The 16,335-nt window shown below is 46.8% G+C and overlaps 1 protein-coding gene across 33 annotated transcripts in view; it reads left to right on the top strand.

The window, feature by feature from the left end:
- Nucleotides 1-16,335, top strand: part of NRXN3 (neurexin 3) — a 1,417,823-nt gene that overhangs the window by 1,126,865 nt on the left and 274,623 nt on the right. The window lies entirely within an intron of this gene.

Raw genomic sequence — 16,335 nt, forward strand, 5'->3', positions numbered from 1 at the left:
GGATGTTTTGTCAGGGAGATTTTTGTTTCAAGTTTGGTTTATTTAAGAGGCCTCACTGACAGTCTGGACAGGGCTGGGCAGGAGTATTTTAATGAGCCACCTTGGAGAAGCCAGCTCAGGGTTTCAGCCTGCTACAGTCAGCTTGTTTCTTTCCTCTCTCATTTCTATGGAAGGAGCTTGTAGGGGATTTTTTCTATTAGGCACCACAACTGTCTGCCCTGTTCCCCTCCCCTCTTGTTCTTTGAGAAGGCAGAGGACACAGCCAAGCATGAAGAACATGCCCCCCTGCCTGGAATTAGCAGATACTAAAGCAAATGACTTTTCCAAGAGGAGCGTATTTGGCAGCTCTCCAGCCCTTTCAGCAGGTGCAGCATCCCCGAGGCTGTGCCACACATGTATCCCTTAAACAGTTATAGCCCTCCCCATGCAGATATCAAGGCACTGCACGGTTGGAAGCTGCAGGGAGGCATATGTCTACGTGTTTGTCAATGCCAGTGTGGCTACTAATAGATAATGAAGGGTGAGTGAGCATTAGAGCTGGTTGGAAACTTACCAGCAGAATGTTTTCTGTCAGAAAATGCCGATTCCTTGAAAGCAAAAAGTTCTGCGGGAATGTGTCACTCTTGACAAATCTTTCCAAAGAAATGAGGCAAGTTTCCAATGGAAATCTGCCTGGTTTTCTGCCAGCTCGCCCACCTGCCTACCTCCTCAGCAGGATGCCTAATGGGAAGCTTGGGCGCCCAGGCTTCTAGGCTTTTGGCTCCTCGGCAACTTGCCAGGTGGGCAGTTGTGGAGCCGGAGTTGCTCCTGGGAGCCCAACATTTGGGTGTTTCTGAAACCAAATATTGTGCAATTTCACTTCTGCAACTATTGAGGTTTTGGCTTTCTCTCTTTACTTGAGATGACTTTTCCCCCAGAAAACTTCAATTTTTTTGTGTAAATTGAATTCACGTTCCCTGCAAGCTCTAGCAAGCATCAAGGTTCAGTGGGGAGTTCACTTCAGATAAACACCTAAATGTTTGCCTGAATATTAGGTAGTCTGAATGTGTTTTAAACCATTTGGGCTGGCTAGTCTCCAGTGGGAGAGGCTGGAAGGGGGCACTGGTGTGCAAAAAAGGGACCGTTTGGGACTCCTTGGCAAAACCAGAACCTCTCTGCCCTCTCCCAAGATGGGAACACACCCTTTCCCCTTGTCTGTTATGTGCACGTCCCCTGTCTCCTGCCATTTCCTAGTCCTGCTCCTATGTCATGTCAGGAAATGACAGATAGTTCGCAGGGTGGCTGTGGTTGGGACCATTCAGGCTTGGCACCTGGGTTGGTGCTTGCTGGAGAGGACACCTGATGGATGAGATAAGGTGGGTGGAGTTTTTGGAAGCTTTTCTCCCAATGGGATGGTAGGGAGAGGGCACTTGAGATGCTGGTTAAGAGGTGGGGGAGAGAGATGGAACTGGGAGAGGAGGAATGCCTTCAGCACCAGTGCTCCTGATTAACTAAGAACTGCTCACAAACTTCTATTTGCGTTACTCCATAGAAGCATAGAAATGAAAGGGGCCTCTGTAGGTCATCTAGTCCAGTTCCCTGCGCTGAGGCAGGACTAAGTATTATCTAGACCATCCCTTTCAGGTGTTTTGTCTAATCTGTTCTTAAAAACCTCCAGTGATGGAGATGCTACAACCTCCCCCTAGGTAATTTGTTCCAGTGCTTAACTACATTTACCATACATCCTGACCTATGTGTTTGTCTCATCCACCTGTTAGGTCTTTTTTCCTTTTTACTCTGTAAGCTCTTTGCGGTAGGAGATACCACTGATAATTTTGTCCAATGCCTATCCCAATGGGGCCCCAGACTGGTTGGTATTTAGATATTAAGGCAATATAAACATTAAATATTTATCAATAATAGGGTTAGCACACTCATTCCTTCAGTCCAGAAACACTGGGCTGGAATCTTATGAGATCAGCACTTCTGATCTTTCAAAGTCGGCTGCAAAAAAAATATGTCCCTCTGCCAAAAACAAACAAACGCTTTAACCAAGGTTTTTGGAACCTCAAAAAGAAGTCTCAGTTACGGTTTGTGCAAAAAGTTCAGGTCCCTTCTTGTTACAGTGGAGTCGCATCTTATGCGGGGGTTAGTCAATGCGTAAAGCGAAAATCGCGTATAGTCAAAATTATCCTTGAAAATTCCTTAAATCGCCCATAAAGTGCAGTATACATGGTTTTGTGTATAGAATACAACCCTGTACAGTAATATGTATAAATGTGTAATGGACAGTATATAATAAAGAGTACATATGCAAAATATAATTTTACAGTACTGTATTTTTAATTACGTAAAAGAGAGAGAGGGAGAGAGAGAGACGGACGAATGAAAGAATAAACAGTGAACCTAACCACTCACCATTCATCCTGGATATTCTTGCTAGTCTACGACAACAATGACACTATTCGGGGGTTGTTAGGGCTTGATGTCGATCCAGGAGACAATGGGTCAGGCTCATCTGCTGCTGGTTGTTTTTTCTTGAAAAACATGGTGATCGGCACCTGTCGTTGTTGTCTCTTGAGCTGCTCAAACATTTCTTGATACGATCTCAAATCGTCTGTAATACTATGTGTGATTTTGAGGCTTCGTTCCATAGAGAGATCGTATTCAGAAATTAAATCATTCAAGTGTTTCGCTGCTTGGAACACTTCAGCAAATTTATGAAGATCCCAACTTGCTGACTTTTCCTGTTCGTCGTCATCATCTTCATCTTCTGTAGACGATCTTATCAGTTCCTCTAAATCTTCATTAATCAATGTTTCTCTATGGCTCTCAATTAATTCTTCAATTTCTTCCTCAAAGATGTCAACGAAGCCATCACCACCCACTTGCCTGACCACCTGAACAATCCGTTTCACTTCTTTGTCAATGGTCGGGAAACCCTTAAAATCATTCACACATTCTTTCTATAGGTTTCGCCAACATGCATTACTGTTTCAGGCTTGATTGCATCCATTTCCTGTTTAATATAAGTGATGCAATCAACAATGTTGAAGGACTTCCAACACTCCATCACATTAAGATTGGGATCAGCATCCATAGCGCTAAGCCTCGTGTATGTGGCCTTGAAACAGCGAATCACACTTTGGTTGAGAGGTTGGAGGATAGAGGTGGTATTGGGGGGGAGAAAGACAACTTCAACGTCGTTATGCGCAAACCGGAGTGCCTCAGGGTGGCCGGGAGCATTGTCTGTGATCAGCAACACTTAAAGTCAAGTCCTTTCTCTTCGAGGTACCGCTTGACCTCTGGAATGAAACACTTGTGGAACCAATCCAGAAATAATACTGCCGTCACCCAAGCCTTTTTATTTGATTGCCAGAACACAGGCAGGAGATTTTTGTTCTTACCTTTTAGGGCACAGGGATTTGCAGCCCTGTAGAGCAAGCCCGGCTTTATTAAATGCCCAACTGCATTGCCACAAAACAACACAGTCACATGGTCTTTAGCTGCTTTGAAGCCAGGGGCTTGTCTTTCTGATTTCGAAATGTAAGTGCAGTTGGGCATTTTGTTCCAGAAGAGCCCAGTCTCGTCAGCATTAAAAACTTTTTGAATAGCCCTTTTCTTCTATGATTTTGTTTAATTGTTCGGGGTAAGCTTTTGCTGCCTCTTCATCGGTAGATGCAGCTTCATCAGTAGTCTGCACGTTTTTGAGGTTGAAGCGGTTCCTAAAACTGTTAAGCCAACCTTGGCTGGCTTTGAATTCCTTCTGTCCCTCTTCGGCGGGAGGTTTGAACAGTGTGTAGAGGCTAAGAGCCTTTTCTTGCAACGTGCCATTGATAGGCACATGTTTATGATTTATGTCTTCCTGTCATAAGTTTAATGCCTTTTCAGTCTTCACTAAAGTCTTATCATGCACCTGGCTCATCACCTTAGCAGTTATTGGGCACTTGATGCCATGGCTTGACGAATTTCTCTCTCTCGAATCTTGATGGCACGGATGCTAGATTCGTTGTGACTATATTTACGTGCCATGTTGGAGACTGACATACTGTCTCTCAATAAGTCCAGCACAGCCAGTTTTTCCTTCAGCGTTGGAACAGATCGCTGTTTCTTCGGTTGAGCACCAGATGAAGTACACCTCTACCCTGATATGAAGCGACCCGATATAACATGAATTAGGATATAACATGGTAAAGCAGTGCTCCGGGGGGGCGGGGGGGGACTGCGCACTCCGGCAGATCAAAGCAAGTTCGATATAACGCGGTTTCACCTATAACGCGATAAGATTTTTTGGCTCCCGAGGACAGCGTTATATCAGGGTAGAGGTGTAGTTGGCTTGCATTTAGGGGCCATGTTGTATGAAAAATACGTATCTTTAAACACTAGAATCACACTCAGCGCGGCGAGATCCTCACACTATGAGAGGCACGCAGGAACTGAGATCGACTGAGGGAACAGCAGATTCACGTCTCCCATCTCATGCTCACTCCGGGGCATACACTCATTGCGCGCGTATAGTTGAATTCGCGTAAGTTAAATACGTGTATGATGTGACTCCACTGTATATCCAAACTAATTTGCTCATCCTTGGTGCCAATCACGTCTCCAACTCAGCAGTAGTGCTATGGCCCTGCCCATCAGCTGCTCCATGTGCTGCTGAGATCTTATTACCAACCAGTAAAAGGCATTTTAAATATCTACCTTTCTCCCGATAATTTTTGTTTTGTTTTCTCATATCTCTGCAGCATTCTAAACCAAAGTGCCACACAGTGATCTTGTTATATAGGTATAAGCTCCATGGTGCCCCTTCCAACTCCCACTGTACTTTGGCTTTGCCCTGTGAGGTCCCCCTAGCTGCTCGGTTGCTAGGATTTGCAGGTCAGGATGGAGCACCCAAGTGATCTCCCTTTAAAAATCTGGTGGTGAAAGTGGTTTCAGAACAATGCTGTGTGACAAGAGTTTGATCGCAAAAAAATAGCAGAAATAGAAATGGTCTAGATAAGGGCAATGAAAATTAGCAGAGGATGATGGGGGGGGCTATTGTATGAGGAGACATAAAATGAAGTAAGGCTCTTTAAGTAGGAAAGGAGAAGAATAATAGGAGATATTCTAGAGATCATTGAAATAGGGGATGGTGTCAAGAAGGCCAGTCGGGCTCCTGTTTGCAGGGCCAATGAAGCACACAATCAAATTAAAAGGCAACATATTTAAAATGGATAAATATTAGGGTACATAATAAGTCAGAAATCCCATTCTGGTACAGTGTTGCAGAAATAGTACCATAGTGGGTCTTTGCACCTGGCAAAGCAATCCAGTATTAACTACTGTCAGAGACAAGAGATTGGACTTGATTATTCCATGGCTGATTCTTACATTTCAGTAGAGATTCCCAAGCTCCAGTTCATTACAGAATTTGTGATGAGGAGGCATTGAATCAACCCAAGCAGGCAGATAATAGGTCACTTATTACTTCTGCAGCTTGGTGGCTCTTTACACTCTCTGCTGAAGTCTTTTGTTAGGCTACCTGTTAGTGAAATGAGGGAATGTGTTTCACAGCTCGTTGAAGTTCCTGAGCGTGCTTTAGTAGCAGGCTGAATGAGGTCTAGGTGACAGAATGAATGTAGGTAACAGAGAGAAGAGGTTGGAGTGCAACATGTTTGGCCAGGGTATAGCTGGCAATAATAAGACAGCTGCCAAGACAGCACAGAGGCTGGCAAACCTCAGGAGTTGTCGTGTTGAGTTCAATACGTGAATGAGGGATTTGTAAATTCAGTTGAATTGTGCTTGATTCTAGAAGCAGAGGGAACAATTCCCAACTAATAAACTATTTTGTACATTTTGTCTCTGTTTCTGCTCATGGAATATCCACCAGCAGATGGGGATTCCTGCATTTATTCACATTTATTTGACTGCATATTTTAAAATTGCTATTGTTATTACTTTTTATTCTGGATTACGTACAAATATTTGAAATCTGAGCTGGTTTGCTTAGGCGTAGTTGGTTGGAAAGGTCACATGTTATTGTTTCTGTGTTCTGATCGGATGAGTAGGGGAATACTTCCCGAACAAATACCACTTTGAAATTTGCTCTGCACAAACCTCCATGGACATAAGACCCGATTGCTCGAAAGTTCATGGAAAACAAAGAAAGGGCACAACTGCAAACAAAGTGAATCCTTTTAAAAACTAGTCCAAATGTTTGCTAAGCATTTTTTCATTATTCACCCAGTTCTGATTCCTAACACTTTGCTGGCACTGTAGGTTCTTGCATCATGTCAGACAACTGAATGGGCTTTTATAGCAGCTGCCTAGAGGGTAGTGGCAAGGGGAGAACTGGGAAGTCATGGAAGAAAATACAATATATTTGTTGGCTGTTGCTCCGTTGAAATTTCCTAAGTGTCACAAGTCTCTGGACACTGGCCAGCACTGCTAGACTGTGGTGTTTTTCAGATGCCTGCAGTTAGACTGCTCAATTACTGCTACAAGTGCCTGTCACAGATAGATATGTTTCTGAGACCAATAAATAAACACAAGTTGAGATGTCTGTCCCCCCCCCCCATCCAAGTAGAACCGATGGCTTAATGCAGTGTTTCCCAAACTTGGGACGCCGCTTGTGTAGGGAAAGCCCCTGGTGGGCCGGGCCGGTTTGTTTACCTGCCGCGTCTGCAGGTCCGGCCGATCACGGCTCCCACTGGCCGCGGTTTGCTGCTCCAGGCCAATGGGAGCTGCTGGAAGCGGCGCGACAAACTGGGCCAGCCCACCAGGGGCTTTCCCTACACAAGCGGCGTCCCAAGTTTGGGAAACACTGGCTTAATGTTTCAGTAGATACACTGGGCATGATCCTGCAACCCTCATTCTGTCAAAACTCCCATGAAATAAGGAGCACAGGATTCAGCCCCCTTTGTGCAGCTCTGAAATGGAATCTGGCTGAGGACTGTACATCTCTTATGCTTCCAATGCAGTAAGTGTGGCTGTTTCTGGAATTTGACTTTAGCTGCACTTCTCTTTGACTTTGGCCAAAGGGCACAGGCTGCATGCATTGCTCTGCATGGTGGATGAGATGACAAGGATGTATGTAGGTAGAAAAAAAGGAAAACCCACGAGGGAAGGTGAAGCCAAGTGAAAATATTTGCCTTTTAATGAAACAAGCCAACATATTGCCAATGGGGGAAGGGTGTGCTGGTGCATGTGTGTGGGTGAAGAGGGGACCTGAAAGTTGCTCAGAATTAAGAAAATAAATCCCAGCTGCCAATAACAGCCTCTGCAGCTGCAACTGAGGATGAGAGATAGATTTTCTTTTCCACTAGATTTACTCTCTGATATCTGAGTTTATCACTCAAGCCAAGACTATTCATCAACCTTCCCCGTCGATAATCCAAACCCAAGTCGGCAGGCTCAACTTTTATGATTCACTTTTTAAAAGCCCGAGCTCTCCTGCTGCTTCTGCCTCTGAGGGTTAGAGAGGGGAAAAACATGAAGGAGGGGAAGGTTGGTTCAGTAAATACCCAGGTTGGTAATGGCCAGTGGTGGTTTCTATCTCTTTGCCAACTGTTCGGTTGCCATCCATGTGAAATAAGCTGGTGTGTGTGTGTCAGCCAGTTGCTACTGGAAATGTGTCTATGTCACTACTACAGTAACCCCTCACTTAACGTTGTAGTTATGTTTTTGAAAAATGCGACTTTAAGTGAAACGATGTTAAGCGAATCCAGTTTCCCCATAAGGATTAATGTAAATGGGGGGGGTTAGGTTCCAGGGCAGCTTCCCCTACTCTGCAAGCACCAGGGGCAGGGCTCTCAACCCTCAGCCCGCCCACTCCACCCCTTCCCCCAAGCCCACACCCTTGACCCGCCTCTTCTCACCCCCCTCATCTGCTCCCCCTTTACTACACATGTTGTGTCCTGGCTCCTCTCCCTCCCTCCCTTCCCTTCTAAACGTTGCAAGCCAGCTGATTGCCGCGTTCGGGAAGCAGAGGAGGGAGGCGTGCCTGTGCTCCAAGTCCTCGCTCCTCCCCCCTCCCTCCTGTCTCCAAAATGCCGCAAGCCAGCTGATTGCCGCCAGCAGGAGGCGGGGGGAGGAGGGGGAAGGCGCTGATCCGCGGGGTCTGCTGGCGGGCAGGAGGCGCTGGGTGGGGGAGGGGGGAGCTTAGGGAGGCTGCCAGCTGTGGAGAAAGCAGGCAGTCAAGCAACATAAGAGTGGAGCATTGCACAACTTAAATGAGTACGTTCCCTAATTGATCAGCAACGTAACAACATTAAGCGGGATGACTTTAAGTGAGGAGTTACTGTATAGCTGTTAGCCCCCTTATTGGTGGACTCAGCAGAAAGGCCATTCACCAAATGGGCCACAGAGACTGAACTCCCCGCCCACTCCTGGAGTTGTTCTGTCTCTTCATGACAAGGGTACAGGCACATTGGTAGGATATTTTGAGGGAAGTTTACACTGCTGCTGAGGGTTTCTTACTAGCAAAAGTGCAGGGATCAGGCATGATTGTTGTTGAACGGGCAAGTACCAACTATTCAAAGACTAATGCAAGAACCAAGGAACACCTCTAGTTAAGTATACCCTTGCACGTTCCCTATGTGATTCTAGCATATTGCCAGCATGATCTTGGCACTTCTGCTAGTATGTGCTAGTTTGCACTTTTCACTGCTGCTTAATTAACTTTAAAAATATAATGAGAATAAGTTAATTTTTTTTTTTTTAGCAGCTGGAGGCACCAATGTTCATTTGAAGCTAAAATGTTTGTTTCTGGAAGCTTATTAAGAGCAAAAAATGCATCTCTCTGTACAAAGGTTTTTAAACACAGAACTAAATGTAGTGACTGCAGCCCTCTCTGATCTCCCATCTGGGCTCTGCCCCCCCCCCCACAACTCTCACTTGCACTCATCCTGCACCGGCCGGGCATCAAAGCCACACGGGCCACACCCCCTTAACCAGTAAACAAAGCCATTCTGGACATTGAGTTCAGTCTAAGGCCATATCTACATTACCACTTACGTTGGGAAACCTTATATTACTCAGGGGTGTGAAAAAACACCCTCCTGAGCAAAATAAGTTTTGCCAGCATATGTGGTAGTATGCACAGTGCTATGTTGGCGGGAGTGCTTCGCCCACTGACATCAACTCATTGGCGGTGGTTTAATGATCTTGACGGGAGGGCTCTCTCCCATCAGCATAAAGCGGCTACATGAGAGATGTACAGGAGCAAAACTGCATCGGTACAGCTGTGCCACTGTAAACTCTCTAATGTAGACATAGCCGGTCAGCAGGTGCTGCTGTTTTCCCCTCGCCCATTCTAATTGGCACCAGCCAAAGTTTACACTCTTTCTCCTCCATAAATACTAATGTGTCAGGTGCTTTCAGGAACCTCCGCTTACTGCTTAGGCCCAGGTCAAAACCCCTGAGGTCACAAGAATGTTGTGGAGAGCTCTTTGATGTACAGCACCATGTGGCAAGACGGCTTTGTTTGAGAGATGGTTCTGCTGAGCTGCACTGCAATCTCAGGACATCTTGTTTGCTGCCTCTGGCATGACTTTGATATGGGGAGGAGAGATTTCTGGTTCCTGAAATACTCTTTTGAAGAGATAGGGATAGGGAGGGGGAGGGGGGAATAAAACCATAAAAGAGTAAGGAATAGAAAGAAAAGGGAGGAAAGAAAGAGGGAAGGAAAATACACAGGCAAACCAAATGCAACCAGTTTGATCTGGGAGAATTTTCCTTTCCATCTAAGCATAGGAAAGGAGCCATTAAAAATCACTTCCAATCAGCAATATTTTAAGTTAATGGGACTGGTGGAAATGCAGCATTAGTGTGACAGAGAATACAAAGACTTTATGGGCAATCTCTCCCAATTCCTTTTCCCTTGCATTTTTGGATCAGGGTTTTTATTTCCCAGCACTCCAGGATTATATGTATGGTTGCCAGGTGTCCGTTTTTCAACTGTAACGCCTGGGGACCCTGGCAGCTCCGGTCAGCACTGGTGACCGTGCTGTTAAAAGTCCAGTTGACAGGACTGGCAGCTCCCTACCTGGCTTCTGGAAGCGGTGACATGTCACTTGGCTTCTAAGCGGAGGCCTAGCCATGGGGGGCTCTGCGCGCTGTCCCTGCCCCGAGCGCAGGCTCCGCAGGTCCCATTGGCTGGGAACTGCGGCCAATGGGAAATGCGGGGGTGGCACCTGCGGGCTTAGGCAACACACAGAGCCGCCTGGCGGCGCCTCCTCCTAGGAGCCGCGCCTCCTCCTAGGAGGGACATGTCGCTGCTTCCAGGGAACCCCCTGAGGTAAGCACTGCCCAGAGCCCGCACCCCTCACCCCCTCCTGCACCTCAAGCCCCTGCCTCAGCCCTGAGCCCCCTCCCACATCCAAACTCCCTCCTGGAGCCTGCGCCCAGCCCCCCTCGTGCACCCCAAACCCCTGCCCCAGCCCTGAGCACCCTCCTGCACCCAAACTCCTTCCTGCACCCTAATACCCTACCCCAGCCCGGAGGCCCCCCCACTCCAAACCCCTTGGCTCCACCCCCAGCCCAGCACCCCCTCTGGCACCCCAAGCCCCTCATCCCTGGCCCTACCCCAGAGCCTGCACCCCAACCCCCTGCCTGAGCCCGGAGCCCCCTCACGCACCCTGAACTCCTCATTTCTGGCCCCACTCCAGAGCCTACATCCCCAGCTGGAGCCCTCATCTCCTCCCACACCTCAAATCCCTGCCCCAGCCTGGTGAAAATGAGTGAGTGAGTGAGGATGGGGGAGAGCGAGCTACAGAGGGAGGGGAGATGAAAGGGTGGGGCAGGGCCTCGGAGAAGGGGTGTCGGTTTTGTGTGATTAGAAAGTTGGCAACTCTAACTATATGACCATTTTAGAGTGATAGGAAAACCTGGGGTGCTGCCCCTTGCTGCTGTTGCTGTGCCCTTCCTTTCTGCTTTGACTTGAATAAACGGGAGCATTTAGTCTGGGTCCTGGAGGGGGAAGGTTTGAAGCACGAGCCACTTGCTGTGAAGCTGAAGGCTTTGGGATGGGGGATGAAGTGGGGAGGGGAGGTAGAGCTGGACCTGCTGTGCTAAATACATCCTTCAGGAAGCTCCCAGTGTTTCTGGGTATGGCTGAGTGCATAGCTCATAAAAATTGCACCAGGGCATTGATGGCATTTGATTCCAGCAGTAGGAGTAGCAGCAGCAGGGGAGGAGAAGACACAGTTGGCTGGTCCTTCTGATACGAGAATCTCAAGCAATGGCCTTGGAAATTTGTCTGTTTCATCATCCTCTGATAATCTACTCAAAACATTGGAACCCAACTGGGACCTGAGGAGTTGGGTGTGAGGAAGAACCTCTTAACATTTTTATCAGAATTTCCTAGAGGTAGGGTGAAACCCCCTTCATGGTCTTAAGCAGTAGTCCCCATGCCTTAAGGAAGCAGCAAGGTCTAGTGCAGGGGTCAGCAACCTTTCAGAAGTGGTGTGCCGAGTCTTCATTTATTCACTCTTATTTAAAATTTGGTGTGCCAGTCATACATTTTAACATTTTTAGAAGGTCTCTTTCTATAAGTCTATAATATAGAACTAAACTATTGTTGTATGTAAAGTAAATAAGGTTTGTAAAATGTTTAAGAAGCTTCATTTAAAATTAAATTAAAATGCAGAGCCCCCTGGACTGGTGGCCAGGACCCAGGCAGTGTGAGTGCCACTGAAAATCAACTCGCGTGCCACCTTCGGCACACGTGCCATAGGTTGCCTACCCCTGGTCTAGTGATTAGAGCATGGGCCTCAGAACAAGGAACTCCAAAGGGATATTGCCAGCTCTGCTACTGACTCACTGTGTGGCCCTGGGCAAGTCACTTCCCCTTTCTGTGTCCTTCCCTATGTGGGTTATGGGCTATGAGACTTCATGACTTCAGTGGAATTGCTCCACAGATGAATTTGACCCATTCTTATAGCTAGGGGTTGTTGTGCATGCCATGGATTCCCATGGAAAGGGAATTCAATGGGAACGTGTTCATTATCCCATCTCCACCAGTTTTTCAGGTTAAATGAATTATATAAAACATTAGTAACTGTTTGAGTTCTCCCAAGCTTTGCCAGGTGTGTGCGCACAGAACACCCCATCAGCTGCTGGATCTTCTGGGGAATACCCAGGCAGGCTGCTCTTCCCCCAGCCTCCATGGAGCTGCTAGACTATATATTTCCTTTGTGACAATCTCAGTAGAAAAGTCAAGGAGCTGAACTGGTCATTAAAACTGGGTCCCCCTTTCATCCTTACAGGTAGGCACTGAGGCACACTGACAGGGCTCTGTGAATGGGGAAAGCTTGCTGTGCTGTGCCTGTGCTGTGGACTTCAGACTCCAGATGTCAGGGTGGCATCTTCCACTGCCACTAAATTCACATAGAAAACTGATAAAATTAATGCAAGACACTGAGTGTTTGATTTTGCCTGATGCTACTATGACTGCACTATCATTCTTCTTAGTCTGTCTGCCTACGGCTCTGTTATACCTCACTAGATCCTTCGTGAGTGCATGTCTGTCTGTCTTTTTTCTCTGGGCCTGATTCTTACCTGAGTGACCTCATTGAAGTCAGTAGAATTATCTTGTTGCCAAAATAGATGTAAGAGGAGACTCAGGCCGTGCTTGTCTCTCTGGGTCTTGTCTGTCTGCCTGCCTAGTGCCCTCTGTCTCTATCTGTCTCACACTTTGAGTATCTCTTCCCCCACCTCCTCAGACTTAGGCTATTTTTTCCCCAAGCAAAGGGCTCCCTGCAGAACAGAGGACTGTCTGGCTACAGAAACCTTATTTGTCTTTTCTGTATTTATTTTACTGGAAGTCCGCCGAGCCGTCCGGGCTGGTAATTGCCCCACACCGTCTCTGAATCGATTGCTTTTAGAGCTGTTGAGCTCTTATTACTGCAGCTCATTGGGGAGAGAGGGAAAAGAATGAAAGATCTGGGTCAGTGTGGCCCCAGCAATAGATGAGTCTCATCAAATCTCCTTTCTCCCAGCTGCTGAATAAAACTAGCAAAGCTGTTAAATAGGACAAGAAAGGGAATGTAAGATGGGGGGAGGAGATAGAATCCTTGGTGTTTACAGAAGATAAAGATAGAGGGGCAGGATTCCACTGTCATGTGCATGTAGCCAGATTAAAAGGAATGGACCACATCAGCTTCAGGAAATTCAAGTGTGTTCACACTCCCTGCTCCCCTGGGATGTCTGAGCTGGCTGGAGAAGCCACAAAAGTGAATGAGGCCATCCAGGGAGATGGGTGAGGCTGTACTGTCACCTCCTTTCCCAGAGGGTTGAATCCGCTCCCCGGCACAGCTTCCCACATAGGTGAAAGAAGAGGAATATCTGGTGGAGAGTGACAGGGCTTGGAATAGAATCCAGGTGTCCAGGCTCACAGTTATCTCTTTCTGTAATCACTAGATCTCACTCATTCCCAGAGACTGGAATAGCGGCCAAGAGGCTTGGCTCTAAGCCTTTAATCACTAGCCAAAACCAAAGGACACAAGGCGCAACCTATGGCCAGCAGAGTTAAGGACAATAAGGAGTTCCTAAAATACATTAGGAACAAAAAGAATGCTGATAATGCCATTGGTCCTTTACCAGCTGGAAATGGTAAAATTATCAATTATAATGCAGAAAAGGCAGAGGTGGTCAATCAATACATCTGTTCTGTATTTTGGGAAAAAACAGATCAGATAGTCCCATCATGTGGGATAACACTCTTTCCATTCCACTAGTATCTCTGGAGGATGTTAAACAGAAACTATTAAAGTTAGACATTTTTAAATAAGCAGGTCCTGGTTATTTGTATCCAAGAGTTTTTAAAAAGCCGTCTGAATCAGGGAGCGCCGGGGGGAGGGCGGTGAGCCCGCCGCAGCTCCGCTCTCCCCGGTGGCCAGAGCGCCGGGAGGAGGGCGGAGAGCCCGGCTGGGGCTCTCCACTCTCCCCAGCAGCCAGAGCGCCGGGAGCAGGGCGGAGAGCCTGGCGGAGAGCCCCCGGCGGCCAGAGCACCGGGGGGAGGGCGGCGAGCCTGGCCGGGGCTCTCCGTTCTCCCCGGCGGCCAGAGTGCCGGGAGCAGGGCGGAGAGCCCGGCCGGGAGCAGGGCGGAGAGCCCGGCCGGGGCTCTCCGCTCTCCCCGGCGGCCAGAGTGCTGGGGGGAGGGCAGAGAGCCCCCGGCGGCCAGAGCGCTGGGGGGAGGGCAGCGAGCCCGCTGCGGCTCCACTCTTCCCGGCGGCTGGAGCGCCGCAGGGAGGGCGGCGACTCAAGTCGCGGCCCCGCTCTCGGGTCAGAGCGCCCCGCCGCGCCCCGCCGCGCCGCCCCCCCTCCAGGCGCCGCCCCAAGCACATGCTTGGTGGTCTGGTGCCTGGAACTGGCCCTGGTCTGAATGCTGATTTTCAGTAAGTCTTGGCACATTGGAGAAGTTACGAAAGACTGGACGAAAACTAATGTGACAATTTTCAAAAGGACGGGATGACTCAGGTAATTATAGGCCTGTCAGGCTGATGTTGATCCTGGGCAAGATAATAAAGCGGCTGATACGAGACTCAATTAATAAAGAATGGAAGGAGGGTAATGTAATTAATGCAAATCAACATGGGTTTATGGAAAATAGATCCTTTCACACTAACTTGATATATTTTTGGCACAATTACATGTTTGGTTGATAAAGGTAATAGTGTTGATGTGACATGCTTAAATCATGGTACTGCATGATATTTTGTTTAAAAAACTAGAATGATATAAAAATAACATGGCACACATTATATGGATTAAGAACTATCTAGCTGATAGGTCTCAAAATGTAATTGTAAAAGGATAATCATCATTGAGCAGATGTGATTCTAATGGGGTCCTCCAGGGATCAGTTCTTGGTCCTACACTCTTTAATATGTTTATCAATGACCTGGAAGAAAACATAAAATCATCACTGATAAAGTTTGCAGAACACACACAAAATGGGGGAGTGATAAATAATGAAGAGGACAGGTCAGTGATACAGACCAACCTGGATCACTTATTAAACTGGGTGCAAGCAAAAATATGTGTTTTAATATGGATAAATGTATACACGTAGGAATAAAGACTGTCGGACAAACTTACAAGATGGGGGACTCGATCCGGGAAAGAAGTGACTCTGGAAAAGATTTGGGGGGTCATGGTGGATAATCAGCTGAACATGAGCTCCCAGTGCAATGCTGTGGTGAAAAGAGCTAATGCAATCCTTGGATGCATAAACAGGTGACTCTTGGGTAGGAGTATAGAGGTTATTTTAGCTCTATGTTTGGCCCTGGTGTGACCACTGCTGTAATATTGTGTCCAGTTCTGTTGTCCACAATTGAGGAAGGATGTTGATAGATTGGAGAGGGTTCAGAAAGAGCTATAAGATATTACAGTATTAGGAAAAACAAGCCTTACAGGGGTAGACTCAAGGAGCTCAATCTATTTAGTTTAACAAAGAGAAGATTAAGGAGTCATTTGATTACAGTCTATAAGAAACTACACGGGGAACAAATATTTAATAATGGGCTCTTCAGTCTAGCAGAGAAAGAAATAACATGATCCAATACCTGGAGATTGAAGCTGGACAAATTCAAACTGGAAATAAGGCACAAATTTTTAACGGTGAGAGTAATTAATCTTTGGAACAATTTACCAAGGATTGTAGTGGATTCTCCATGATAATTTTTAAATCAAGATTGTATGTTTTTCTAGAAGATGTGCTCTAGGAATTATTTGGGGAAGTTCTATGGCCTGTGTTATAGATGAGATCAGACTAGATGATCACAACGGTCCCTTCTGGTCTTGGAATCTAAGAATCTATGAACCGTTTTTCTCCATAGGTATTTTTACAAGTACCTCCATCAAATATAAATGAATACAAATGGCCATTGTCCTTTAAACATTTAAAAAATGTCTCCCCTTCGGGTCTTTCTGCTGCATTTAGTATGTCATGTCAAGCAGCATTGCCTTTAATATTGAAATGAAAAAGACACTTGCACCATTGATCTCAATAGCTCTTGGCATAGTGAAATCCAAGACAGGCTGTCACGTGGATCTAGCTTTGCCTCTCCATATGGTATCTAATTTAGGTGCAGCTGTATCAGAGGTCATAATGGTGACAATCACTGAGCAGCTATATGTTAGCCATAAACAGCCTTCCCTGCACCAGCTGTGTTCTGGCCACAACCCATCTCCTCATTACAATGATGTTTGTGAAAGGTCTGAAGCTCTTCAGGAAATCTCACAAGAACATGTTTTCTCAGGAGGTTTCCATTATTTCCTGGTTCAGATCCAGTTAAAATAATCCTTTGCAGGTCCCCTGGGGGTTGCACAGACAGAAATGAGAGTCTGGTGTGGCTCTGACAGCAGCCTCTC

Source organism: Chrysemys picta, chromosome 4 (assembly GCF_011386835.1).
Source record: "Chrysemys picta bellii isolate R12L10 chromosome 4, ASM1138683v2, whole genome shotgun sequence".
NCBI lineage: Eukaryota > Metazoa > Chordata > Testudines > Emydidae > Chrysemys > Chrysemys picta.